We start from the raw sequence: 13,514 nt of genomic DNA, 5'->3' as shown, positions 1-13,514 counted from the left end.
CATAACGACTGGATGGCAAAATTAAACCTTAAAGATGCGTACCTCGCAATACCCATCCACAGTGAGGACCAAAGTTTTTTACAGTTTAAATGGAAAAACACTCTCTTTCAATTCATCTGTCTCCCTTTCGGCCTCTCCTCAGCCCCTTGGGCTTTTACTAAACTATTGAAGCCAGTCGTCGCGTATTTAAGACAGCGAGGAATTAGATTAATAATTTATTTGGATGATATATTAATTCTAAACCAATCTAAGGAGTCGTTAAAAGGGCAGTTAGTGGTAGTCGCCAATCTGCTGGATTCGCTTGGCTTCATTATCAATAAAGACAAATCGCATACAACCCCCACACAGGAAATAGAGTTCTTAGGCCTTTTGATTGATTCCACTACTGCTTCCCTTAAACTGCCTGACGCGAAGCAGGACGTCATCATTAAATTGTGCAAGAATGCCTTAAAAAAGACTCTCTAACGTTAAGAGAAATCGCCAGCGTTCTAGGAAGGTTTACCTGGGCCGTTTGGGCTATCCCGTTTTCCCAAGCCCACTACCGTAATATCCAGAATACCTACATTAACGGACTCAAGTTAGACAATGGGGAACTAAAATCCAAAATCTCACTGAACCGGGAAGCTAGAGAAGACTTGTCATGGTGGACTTCATCGCATAATTTAAAGAAAAAGAAAGCACTGATAGACCCAAGCCCTTCCATAACCATCTACGCCGATGCGTCTCTCTCAGGGTGGGGTGCAGTAAGTAACAAAGTAAGGACGGGAGGTCCGTGGACATCAACCGACACCGCCAGGCATATAAACAAACTGGAACTTTTAGCAGGCTTCTACGCACTAAGATGTTTCGCAGAAGAAAGTCGTTCCAGTACCGTATTGCTTAAACTAGACAACTCAACTGCAGTGGCCTATATAAATAAAATTGGGGGTTCCAGATCGGCTAGCCTTAACAAAATAGCGCTAGATATAGCTGGATGGTGTGAGGAACGAGACATCACACTGCAGGCCACCCACTTACCAGGGTTTTGTAATGGTGTCGCAGATCTGGAATCGAGAGTGAGAAGAGACTGGAGCGATTGGATGCTGAAGAAGGAGGTGTTTCAACTGATCCGGAGGAGATGGGAAGTGGCAATCGATCTATTCGCATCCCATTGGAATGCCCAACTGGAAACGTTCTCGAGCTGGAAACCCCAACCGGGAGCGGCGGAGACGGACGCTCTCTCATTCAGCTGGCTAGGCCGCAACGGCCATGCCTTTCCCCCATTCTCTCTCATAGAAGACTGCCTGACAAAGATAAGACAAGAGAGAGCGACACTGATCTTAGTATGTCCGTATTGGCCGAGCCAATCATGGTTTCCAACAGCCCTAGAGCTAGCTTCCGACATTCCAATAGTTCTCCGCGTCTGCCCGGATCTACTTACGTCCAGTCGGGGAGAACCACACCCCCTGTGCGAATGCAAGAATTTCCAGTTAATCGCTTGGAAATTATCCGGAAACGATATGCAGACCAGGGCTTTCCAGAACAAGTGGGCCAATTATTGCTGGCCGGCTCACGAGAGTCCACGAGAGATGCGTACCAGTCCGCCTGGCTCGCTTGGTACAATTGGTGCGGTAAACAAGACCAAAATCCCCTTCGAAATGACCTAAAACATATTCTATCATTCCTGTCAGAAGCCCATTTCGAAGGAAAAGCGTATGGCACAATAAATATTTATAGGTCGATGCTTTCCTCTACCTTACAACCAATTGATGGCCTACAGATCGGGAAACACCCGCTCATTGTAAAATTGATGAAAGGTATATACAATTCAAACCCTCCGAAACCTAGGTACGAGTTCACCTGGGACGTCAGTATAGTGACCAACCATTTAAGCCAACTTAAAAACGAGGATTTAGCTATCGGCCCCCTCGCTCGGAAACTGGCTACGCTTCTGGCGTTAGCATCCTTCCTTCGAGCTTCGGAAGTGGCTTCTATCGGGAAAGAGGATCTAAGAATAAGTGAATCCGGTATGAATTTCTCCCTCCTAAAACCGAGAAAGGCTCAGAAGGAAGGAGCACTAAAAACGTTCTTTATCAAAAGAATTCCGGACCCCCGAATTGACCCGGTATCTTGCACAGAACACTACATATCTATAACGGAGAAGTATCGCGTGCAATCGAATGGTAGGCATCTCTTTATGGGATCAGTGAAGCCGTACAACCCAGTAGTCGGATCGACCGTAGCGGGTTGGTTAAAGAGACAGCTGCAGGAAAGTGGCGTAGACACAGGCAGATTCTCGGCTCACTCAACAAGAGGAGCGGCTTCTTCGAAAGCAGCAGCAGCTGGCATATCTGTCCAAACAATTCTAAACACAGCCCACTGGTCCTCGGAATCAACCTTTACGAGATTTTACAGAAGGGATCTGCCCAAAGAACCTTCCGTAGCAGAAGTCGTTCTGAGCATAGGCTAAACAAATGTTGGCTTTAAAGTCACAGTTCAGGTCGAACGAACATTCGACTACAATTGTAAATTGATCGAGAGCGCGAAGCGCTATCGCTCTAGCCGTGCTGATTCTCAATCTCCTAGATGAGACACGAGACGACACATCACTATCACTTGAATTTTCTGAGCTGGAACTAGAGCTAGGATCAGACATGACTATGCTGTAACAGAGCTAGAAAAGGTCTGAGGCCAAAGGGTTGCCAACCCTCCCTCCTAAACTACCTTTTTTTTGTCTGCTGTAAAAGAGCTGTAGAATACAAGGTCGACACAGTTCAGGTCTCTCTCTCTTATTCTTATACAATCAAAATTGATCGTCGATAGCGCTTCGCGCTCTCGATCAATTTACAATTGTAATTGCTGTGACAAGAACATTTTCTTGTGCTGCAATCCACAAGACTTGGAAGATATTGTTGTGTGCCGAAATAGCTCAGTTGGGAGAGCGTTAGACTGAAGATCTAAAGATCCCTGGTTCGATCCCGGGTTTCGGCAACCATCCCATATGGTCTAGTGGCTAGGATACCTGGCTTTCACCTAGGAGGCTCGGGTTCGATTCCCGGTATGGGAACATTACCAATCAACGAGTAGTGTTTAGTGCCCGTTTTGCTTCGTGCAGATTTAAAAAGCGAAATTCTCTCTTTTGGCAGGTAGAGGTGTACCAAGTTCGTGTATCATCGATGTAATGCCATTGCCGAAACATTTGTGAGGAAAAGCATCAACTTTCAAGCTTGCCTATATCCTTCGCCATTGCCAACATTCAACTAATAAGTGAGAAATCTTCACTTAAACATATGTGAAAGTGATGGAGATGCAGGGTATCGATCCCCGTACTTCTCGCATGCTAAGCGAGCGCTCTACCATCTGAGCTACATCCCCGTGTCTTCAACAAGTATCACACTTAATGTGGGCTCATCCGGGAATTGAACCCGGGGCCTCTCGCACCCTAAGCGAAAATCATACGACTAGACCCATGAGCCACATATCAAATTTCCGCGATCGTAAAATTAGAGCGACAGCAAGACAGAGCTGAAAATGCTTGATTTGTCCTGGCAAGTTTTTAAACTAAGCGGAAATGACAAAAGGTGGGCCTGCATCATACAGTATGAACAAAGCCTCTCTCGGCTGCCGGGAATGCGTTATTGAAGGGACGGCTATCACAAGAATGTCAGATATTCTACGGCGGGAAACGACCGAAAACAACAAAGGAAGGATGCAAAAACAACAAGCGAGAAACAGAGAGCTCCAGAAAAAAAACATCTCGGCGAGAATGACACTACTCGTCAAATGAGCCACGTCCAACATTTCAACGTCAACTAAGTTAGAACGACAATCCCCTGTCCCTCGTAAGGCAGGGTTCATGTCTGAACGATCGTGAACTCAGCCGAAATCATGGCTATTGTAATTGCTGTGACAAGAACATTTTCTTGTGCTGCAATCCACAAGACTTGGAAGATATTGTTGCGTGCCGAAATAGCTCAGTTGGGAGAGCGTTAGACTGAAGATCTAAAGGTCCCTGGTTCGATCCCGGGTTTCGGCAACCGATTGGTGACACCATCCCATATGGTCTAGTGGCTAGTTTTTGGAGGGGTTTCCGTTTGGGAAAAAACTTCTATGTTTGGGAGTGCAATTAAAAAATACATTAAAAACAAGAAGAAATTTAAAATGTGCTAAAACGGGAAATATTTTTAAAAGGGGTTCCTAATCTACTGGGTAAGGGGTATCTACGTTGAGAGGGGGGTTTTCCTCGTCTTCGGGGTTTGGTGCACCGTAGTGGAAGTGGGCACATACCATTTCCATAGATCCCTGGATAGCTGCTAATCGGGCCTTGAATCTAAATGCACCCCAGGAACGTCCGTCGATGCCAAGTACCGAGCGGATGTCATCGTTCCTGGGATACCACGATCCAAGTGACCCGACTACCAGGGGAAGAACCCTACCAAGCGAGGAATATTTTTCAAGCTTCCGTTGGTAGGCATTCTCCATACTCCCTGGTTGGTCATAGCAGACCACGACGTCAACCATCACCCGGGAACCAGATAGTTGAAATTCAACATCAGGTCTTAAACGTTGCCCGGGGATGGCTTTGTTAACAGTGACATCGTGGCCCTTCTTGACTAGCAGACTTTCCAGAAGATCTTGTATGGTATTGTGCCGCTTGGTGGCTAACTGGAGACCTTCTTCACAATGATTCAGTACGTGGAACCCAGTCTCATTTTCCCTCCCACATCGTCGGCAACTCGTATCTTGCTCCTGAGAGCAAAACCACGAATGCCCTCGAAGTGGAAGGATGTCGAGACGGGCCCTATGAAGGTATCTCCAGTCGCGAAAGGAGAGGGGCGTACGACAGGATACCAGGCGAGCCATGTCTTTTGACGAACCTTCCAGGGAGAGGCTGGTGGCAACAACTCCCTGGTGGCTCTTGTCAATCAGCAGGTCCCTGGTATAGCGCTGCCGTGCTACTTTCCGAAGTCCACGGACTGCCTTAACTGGGCTTACGGAGACGTCATCGGCGACAATTCTTAAATTTTCGTCGCCGGATACATCAATCCGCACTCCCAGTCGTTTGGCAGCTTGACGGGCAAGGGTCCAGAGGTTAGACCCTGCCTCCGCGTACCTCAGTCTGTAGAGCCCCCCATCAACGGATCCTGAAAGATATTCCCCAACTGGTAACACTCCTGGATGCTCCGTTCTGAACCCTCGCCGGATGGTGTCGTGGAGCTGCTCTCGGCAAACGTTCCTCACTGTAGTATCTCTACAAGTGAGAAGTTGAGCAGCTCTGGCGATGGTCCAGATATCAGCATCATCCGTGAGGCGGCATGTCCCTAGGCTCCCAACCCGCCGATCCGCATAGAAAAAAGGGACCGTTGCGTGGTTGGGTAAGTTGCATATATGGCCTAGGAACTTCCTGCACTCAGTGTCCAGTTGGGTAAGGGAATCTTTCAGGACCCGACCCGAAGCGAGGTGATGGGAAAGGGAAGGAAGGAGGTGACTACGGAAAATTTCAAGTTTTTGCCATGGTGCAAGGTGGGAGGCGGCAATCTTGTCGAGGTTAGGGATAAGGTCAGTGGGGGGTCGGAACCGCAATTTTCCGCCGATCGGTGTACCAAGATATGTCTCTTGGTTATCTGGACCCAAGCACCGAATTGATTGATTACCGATTCGGCACTGAGCGTCAGACAGCTTGCCTTTGTGAAAGACCAGGCAAGCACACTTCCCGGCATTAAATTGCAGTCCCAGGGTGTTTGCGGTGAGGGATAAAACGTCTAAAATATTTTGGAGCTCATCAGGAGAATTTGTGACCACGGCAATGTCGTCAGCATATGCCGTGGTTTTGACGAGCGAGCTAAATAATAAAAACCCGGGGTTAATGTTGGACTTTCCGGCCCTGACGAGGGGCTCGGAAGCCATGTTAAAAATAGGGGCACTAAGAGGGTCACCCTGGCGAACACCTGCTGTCGGAAAAATGCGGATGGATTCTTCACCAACGGCGAAATCCAACCGATTTCCCGAATAAATGTCCACCAGGATTCGCCGGAGGTCTTCTGGTATTGGGAGAGAACTGAACAGCTCTCCCAGAACGTCGTGAGGCACAGATCCAAACGCATTGCACATATCCAGCCATGCTATAGATACGTGCCTACGCTTGGTTTTTGTCTCCTCAACAACCGTCTTGGCAACCGATTGGTGACACCATCCCATATGGTCTAGTGGCTAGGATACCTGGCTTTCACCCAGGAGGCTCGGGTTCGATTCCCGGTATGGGAACATTACCAATCAACGAGTAGTGTTTAGTGCCCGTTTTGCTTCGTGCAGATTTAAAAAGCGAAATTCTCTCTTTTGGCAGGTAGAGGTGTACCAAGTTCGTGTATCATCGATGTAATGCCATTGCCGAAACATTTGTGAGGAAAAGCATCAACTTTCAAGCTTGCCTATATCCTTCGCCATTGCCAACATTCAACTAATAAGTGAGAAATCTTCACTTAAACATATGTGAAAGTGATGGAGATGCAGGGTATCGATCCCCGTACTTCTCGCATGCTAAGCGAGCGCTCTACCATCTGAGTTACATCCGCGTGTCTCAACTTCAACGCATTCCTCAAAGCATCAACTTTCAAGCTTGTGTAAAGGAGGACACGACGTTGTCATGTTGCCTCCAATACGGAGAAATAAAACTAACGCGGCGCTGTTACTCACAATGTCGCGTATAGGTAAGCAGAAGACAATACGTGTTTTTAGAAGAGCGTGTATTAAAATACCACAAGTAGTCAATCGAATGGACAGGTCGGGAGGCAAAGGCCTACAATGACGTAACTATTACTCGGGCATACACTACTAAGGGACAACTAAGACAAGTAGCGAATATTACTAAGAAGGGGACTTACGCGTCAGCTTGTGAGAGTGAGGTAGCGACTCGAAAGGATGCTGAGGTACACACGTGATAGCTCTCTCAAGGGGCGACTAGCTACTGCGAGTTGCCAATGGGTTTTTATATGTTAGCCATCGACTGTGAGAGCCATACGGCACAGTGTTAAACGATAGGCGGCAATGTCGGGCGGTATTGGGCGATTTTGGGCGCAATGGAGAGGTATAGGCGGGCAAATTCGGGCGGTATCGAACGAATTTGGACGATAGTTAAAAATCGGTTGACGGTTTTAGGCCATTTCGAGCAATCTCAGACCAACCAAAATAAATCTATTTTTAGCCGACGTGCCGAGACGTGTCTTGTTATTTACTATATTCTTAAGGGAACCATGCGACACGTTGGCCTTCCCCAAGGGTGTATTGATTATATCTCATTCATCGATTCGGGAGAGGACGACTTCTTCCAACATGCAGTTGATGGTGACCACAGTAGTGGTCCTTAGCCAATATCCTACGTCGTCTGGCTCTTGGTTGAATACCCATTTGTTTTCTGCTATGGTCATTGGGCTCTCGTTGCATCTTTTTGACTGCCTCATGATATCGCACTCTACGGCTCTTGTTTCCATGGCGATGCGTTCCGGGATTATTATGGCTTGTCCCACAAAATTGATCGTGATGTGTTTGATTGATTTCCATCTGCCACAGATATATACGGGGAAGTTAAAGGCTGCCTTTTTGTTGGTCATTACTCGGTAGTCCACTTTTGTGTGTGAAGCGCGCGTGGCAGGCTCGCACAGACCGTCGGAAAATTGGAGAAGTCCAGCTCCAGTCGGGTTATTACAGTTGCATGTCGTGGTTTGGAATGCTCCTGCCGATGAGAGCAGTACCGTCAGCGTGATAAGGGTCAGCATGATCTACGTAACCATAAAAAAACTTGGCAGTACTCTTCTTCTTTTATTACGATTATTAAGGGGGGGTAACCTATACGTATGGAACAACGAGGAACACGAAATATCTAGGGCCATTTAGCCTTATGAGGCTGTATCTGGTCGGTCTAAAATATCTTAGCTCATATGGGGGGGAACAGCGGTTGGGGATAATGGTCGCGCTAAGGAATTACAGGAGAAACATGGCAATGCTGCTGTGGAGGGAGGATGAGGAAAGAAACTCATGAAGAGACAATAGAGACAGGAGAGAGGGGATGGTCTACAGAGCTACTGTGACGTACGTTCGCGTACGCTGTTTGTATCCGTTTTTGTTCTAAACATCCTGAACGGTGGGCGGAAGGGAGGGTGTTTGGGGGGGAAAGGGTTTGTTGGAGGGGAGTTTACACGCAATGGAGGGTAATTTTAACTCTTGCGGGAGCATGAAGAGGGACCTGGTGGGGTGGGGGTGTGTTCATTAGAGATAGCTAGGGAAGAGTTTATTTAAGTAATAGGGGTGTTGGCTTCTATCCGTTTGAATCCGGAGCATCGTACGGGGTGGCGAGAGGGGAGGGTGGCCTGCGTGATCGTCGTGTCACGCGTGAAAAAGTCGGGACGTGGGGTTACGATGGAACGTGGGATGCCGGCAGTATGGTGCTTTATTCGTATGGCTTTATAGGGGAGATGAGGAAAACATAGAGGGCGCACCATATTGTTGCCCGCGGCGTATCCCCGGGATAGAAAAAGGAAGTTCGGAAGGGGATGGTAGTTGAAACAAGGAATCGATACTTGGCGAACGTATCTTCTATGTAATTGTTTGTTTTTTGCTTGTATATTTCTTGTTTGTTTTCGTTTTTTGTTTGCTTTTTGTTTATTTATTCATCTATTTTTATATACATATATATTTTTTTCTTTTTTTTTAACCTTTTTTTTTGTTTCTTTGTATTTTTATTTATTTATTTATTTTTGATAAAAGAAGTTAAGAGGTTTTTTTTGTTTTTTTTGTTTGTTTCTTATTGTCATCATCTTGTACATTACATGCTTAGAAGAAATACAATGACAATTATGAAAACGGCTACTATCAGTGTCTCCCTGGCCGTGGGTAGCCATCCTTGGCTGGTTTCCGGTGGGTTGCTCTATTGAGCCTCCAGCGCCTTCCTTGCCTTGAAGATGAATTCAGTTGGCGGCCATTCCATTGTAGGAAGGCCGTACGGAGTCCATTTTCTCCTGCCAGTGCCGTTTTACAGGCAAGTCACGTAGCGATCCAGAGCAAGGATTTTCCCCTAGTCTGTGTTGCTGGTTGCGTCTTCGACTATGTGTTTTAAGCTGCCGGGGTTTGCAAAGTAAGCGTCCAAGTCCGAGTCTGTTAGGCTTTCGCCTATTTTCTCGGGCGGGGAGCGGTCATCTGGAAGGCTTGCTGTCTCGTCGCCGTCTTAAGAGACGTCCAGGTTGATGGTGCGCTTAGAGGGGTTCCCTGCGCCCAGATGTTATCGATGAAGCTCCAGTCTTCATCGGTGAGTGGTTCCCATTGGATGGACATTTTGCTTTTGGATCTGGAGGTGAAGTGGATGCTTGTTCGTCGTTTCTGGGTTGCTTAAATACTCCTTTTCGTCCCACTTGCAGTGTGGCATAGAGTTCATGAACTTGTGCGTTTCGCCATGGTTGTAAACGGTCGCGACGGTCCCACTTGAGTGTCCTGTAGCACTTAACCTTTTTATTGTTTTATTGATTTTTTTTCTAAGGTCAAAATGTTTATAAGGCCACCACTATTCCACACTGCTGTTCGTATTTTAGTTTTAAATTTTCGCTATAAGACTTGTCCTTGGCCTGATCGTTGACCTGGCACGCAACCTCGGGAGGTTTTCATTCGGGATTTCAGTAGGAGTATTACACATGTGTTCGGGGACCACGTCGTCTGGGGTTGACACGGTTGCACTCGTTGGTTGTGATGTATGCGCACTCTGAGACGCACTATTTTCTAGCTCGACATCGTCCATCCCGTCACTTCGTTCCGTTATAGTCTGGTCGGAATCGTTTTCACTATCCGATTGTTCTTCCACATGAGTCTGAGTAGCAATGTGTTTCCGAAATCGGTCGTTTGGTTCAACCGAAGGCTCGACATCTGGCATGGGTTCGTCCGTCCATAACATAGTCTCGTACAGAGGTTTAAGCCGGTTACTGTGCACTAGTTGGCAGTTGTACGAATTGTCTGCTATGTCCACTGTGCGATTTGAGTACACTTTAACGATACGATAAGGGCCTCGAAATTTCGATCTAAACTTCCTGTTGTCTCCTTTTTGCACAACCCGGACATCTAACAAGACTCTATCTCCCGGTTTGTAATCGAATATTTTTGCCCTTTTGTTGTATTGTTCTTTTTGGCGTTCTCTGGCTTTCTAATTTTCTTCCCGTGCCCGCTGGAAACTGTATCATAGTCTTTCTAACAGCGTGTCGACGTAGCCACCAGATGAGGGTACGGCTTCGGGAACTGCTCCCAGAATTTTGTTTATGGGCATGTTACAATCCCGGCAGTGCATCATGTAGTAAGGTGTCTCGTTGGTGGAGGAATAAACGGATGCTCGGTACGCAAAACAGATTTCTCCCAATACGTCTTCCCAATTATGATGTTGCCCGTCTACGAGTTCTTTTCTTAACACAGCCGTGAGGGTCCGGTTTAATCTTTCCGTTTCCCCATTGCTTGCCGGGTTATATGCCGTAGTGAATCTTTGTTCGATGTTAAGTTTTTTGCAAAAGTATTTAAATAGACCGGAGGTAAAATTCGGTCCTCTATCTGAGACGATAGCTAGTGGGGGCCCATGGGTCAATGCAACATTTTTATATACACATTCGGCCGTGGTACGGGCAGCTTGGTCGGTTAGGGTGACAGCAATTATGAAGTAATCGGTGATTACGCAAATACAGTTATTTCCGTTAGGGGATATTGGTTGGATGAGGCCTAAAAAATCTATTCCTATAATCTGAAATGGGAATTTAGCTAGTTCATCTGGGAAGAGGAAGGCTCTGAGGTTGGAGTTAGTATTTGCGATGCAAATTTCACAAGCAGAGCAGTATTCTTTTATATCTTTTCTCATCGTGGGCCAATAGTAATTATTTTTAACTTTTAGATAGGTTCTAAGGAAGGCAAGGTGACCTGACATAGGTTCGTCATGCAGTTGTTTTAATACTACCCGTCGTAAGGTTAGGGGTTGAATAACTTTGGGATTTAAAATATTTCGATTGCTTTTTGCCGTCGGTGTTTGAATTCTGTACAACACACCATTTGTAACTTGGTAAAAGCTAATTTCTTTTGCCCAAATTAGCATATTTTTTTCGTTCTCTTCTGAAAGAACTCCGTCGTCTAGATATTTCTTTATTGCTTAATATAATGGATCCTCTGTTTGGCTAGCTACGATATCTATTTCTATGTTATCCTCATGGATGTGGGCGACGCGAAGGCGTGACAGACAATCGACGTTTTGGTGCACACGGCCTGGCCGGTACTTAATTTTGTAGTTGGTACCGGCTAATAAGATAGCCCAAAGACCTAATCTGCCGTTTTTGTCTTTCTGTTCGATCGCTAATCACCGTAAATGGTTTATCTAGTAAGTAGTGTCGGAAATATTTAATAGAGAATACAACGGCTAATGCCTTTTTTTTCTACTGTGGCGTATTTTTGTTCAGCCGGTTTTAGTTGCCGACTTGCGTATGCTATGGGTTTCTCTACACCGTTCTGTATCTGTGAAAGGACCAAGCCAATGCCGTAATCGCAAGCATCGGTGAACAATAAAAATTCGAAATCAAAGTAGTACGTAGGCTAATAGCGGTGGAGTGATTAAACATGTGCGGAGTTTTTCGAAAGCTGTTTGGTCGTCATCGGTCCAAACGAAGGGCTTGTTTAATGCAGTTTTATGGGTTTTTGCGGTCAATGGTTGGGCGACTGCCCCGAAATTTTCGATGAAACGTCGGTAATATCCTGCTAGGCCTAAAAACGATCGCACTACTTCTGCTGAATTTGGAATTTTATAGTTGCTGATTTTGTCTACTTTATCTGGGTCAGGACCGATGCCGTCGGTAGAAATAATATGCCCAAGGAAATTTACTGATTGCTTCATAAATGGACATTTCTTGAGTTTTAATTTTAGTCCCGCGTTTTTAATTAAAGAAAAGACTTCTCCAATGTCGCTCAGATGACTTTCGAAGGAGTCGGAAAAAATAATTACGTCATCTAAATAAACTAGAGCTTTTTGTCCTGCTACATCTCTAAGTATATGGTTCATTAATCGTTGGAAGGCAGCCGGCGCATTACACAATCCAAAAGGCATTCTAATGAATTCATAGAGATTATTTTCTACGATAAAGGTAGTTTTTTCTTTAGATGATTCTTCTAGCTCGACCTGCCAATAGCCTGAAGCCAAATCCAAAGTTGTAAAGAATTTCTTTCCGTATAGTCGGTCTAGAGTGCTATCAATTCTCGTGGTGGATAAGGGTCTTTTTTTGTTAAATTATTTATTTTCCTATAGTCGAAGCAAAAACGCATTTCTCCTGTTTTCTTAATTACCAAAATTACTGGTGCTGCCCATGGGGACGTGGAATGCCGTATTACGTTTGCTTACAACATTTTTTTTATCTGTTTCTCTAATTCCTCTTTTTGGCCTTGGCCTGTACGGTAAGTTCGAAGTCGAATAGGCCCGTTTCCCTCTGTGTCGAGGAAATGTGTGATTAAACTTGTACTTCCTAGCCCGGAGTCGTTTGTCGTGAATAAGTCGGTAAATTCGTTGAGAAGTGCCGCCAAAGGTTTTTTACATTGGGGGTCTACATCTGGTTCGGGTACGCACTCCTTGTCCGGAGGATTCGCGTGAGAAGCAGACTCTTGACCTGATGATACTTTGCCTACCAGTTTACAAGAAAATTCTACCTCTCCTAGGGAACTATCCCTCGGCAGAGTATATGCCCTATTAGATTTATTTTCCACGACGATCTGATATTTCCCGTTATCTTTTCTAGCATTTATATAATTGCCTATAAATATTCTTTCAGGTAAATCCATACTCCATACGGAAAACAAAAAGAGAGAGTTGGTGTCCGTGTTATCACCATTTTCCTTAAATGTGGCCTCTACAACTTGAGAAGATATGGGGGCAATTAAAACCCTTTTAACTAAGGTCATTGCAATTGTAACTGTCGACTCTTGGCTTTTCGGCAATAAACCTTCCTGCTTGATTTCTTGATTACTTCCTGGTCCGTCGCGGGCAAGAAATAAAGTTTTAGAGCGGCCATCAAAAATAAACTCGTGTTTGTCTGCGGCGTCCAAACCCAATATACATGCTTCAGATATACCGTTCGTGACGATAAATTCTTGGTCTAGTATATTGGCGCCGTAAACCGTAGGTAGGGCAACTATCCCTAACGTGAACAATTTCTTATTGTGCACATCGTATAACTCTACGTCGGACTCAGAGCAACTTAGTTGATGTTCCGACGCTATTTGATTAATTAATATCTATATGTAATAGGCTTCTGACCACGCCAGTATCGAACAATGCCTTGAACGGAATATCATGAATGTCTACCGAAAGTCGTGGGGCTGCTGATTTACTGAATGCAGTAATTTTTGCGACTGATGGTAACATTTCGGGGCTTACTGACCTATTCTCCGTCGACCCCACTCTATGGCCGGCCCTTATTCGTTTCCCTGGTTCATAGAGTCGTTAGTTTCGTTGGTCCTTATTAAGTTTCTTTTATTGGGACAAA

The 13,514-nt window shown here is 45.5% G+C and overlaps 4 non-coding genes across 4 annotated transcripts; all 4 read left to right on the top strand.

The window, feature by feature from the left end:
• The first annotated feature begins 2,897 nt into the window (after positions 1-2,897).
• Trnaf-gaa (transfer RNA phenylalanine (anticodon GAA)) lies at positions 2,898-2,970 on the top strand. Its single transcript has one exon. It is a non-coding gene; the product is annotated as a tRNA-Phe (tRNA).
• A 4-nt stretch (positions 2,971-2,974) lies between these two features.
• Positions 2,975-3,046, top strand: Trnae-uuc (transfer RNA glutamic acid (anticodon UUC)). The gene has a single exon. It is a non-coding gene; the product is annotated as a tRNA-Glu (tRNA).
• Positions 3,047-3,942: 896 nt separating this feature from the next.
• Trnaf-gaa (transfer RNA phenylalanine (anticodon GAA)) lies at positions 3,943-4,015 on the top strand. Its single transcript has one exon. It is a non-coding gene; the product is annotated as a tRNA-Phe (tRNA).
• A 2,156-nt stretch (positions 4,016-6,171) lies between these two features.
• Trnae-uuc (transfer RNA glutamic acid (anticodon UUC)) lies at positions 6,172-6,243 on the top strand. The gene has a single exon. It is a non-coding gene; the product is annotated as a tRNA-Glu (tRNA).
• Positions 6,244-13,514: the final 7,271 nt, after the last annotated feature.

The sequence above is a fragment of the Daphnia carinata genome, chromosome 8 (genome assembly GCF_022539665.2).
Source record: "Daphnia carinata strain CSIRO-1 chromosome 8, CSIRO_AGI_Dcar_HiC_V3, whole genome shotgun sequence".
NCBI lineage: Eukaryota > Metazoa > Arthropoda > Branchiopoda > Diplostraca > Daphniidae > Daphnia > Daphnia carinata.
Note: the sequence above shows the minus strand (reverse complement) of the source record. Positions and strands in the feature narration are given on the sequence as shown.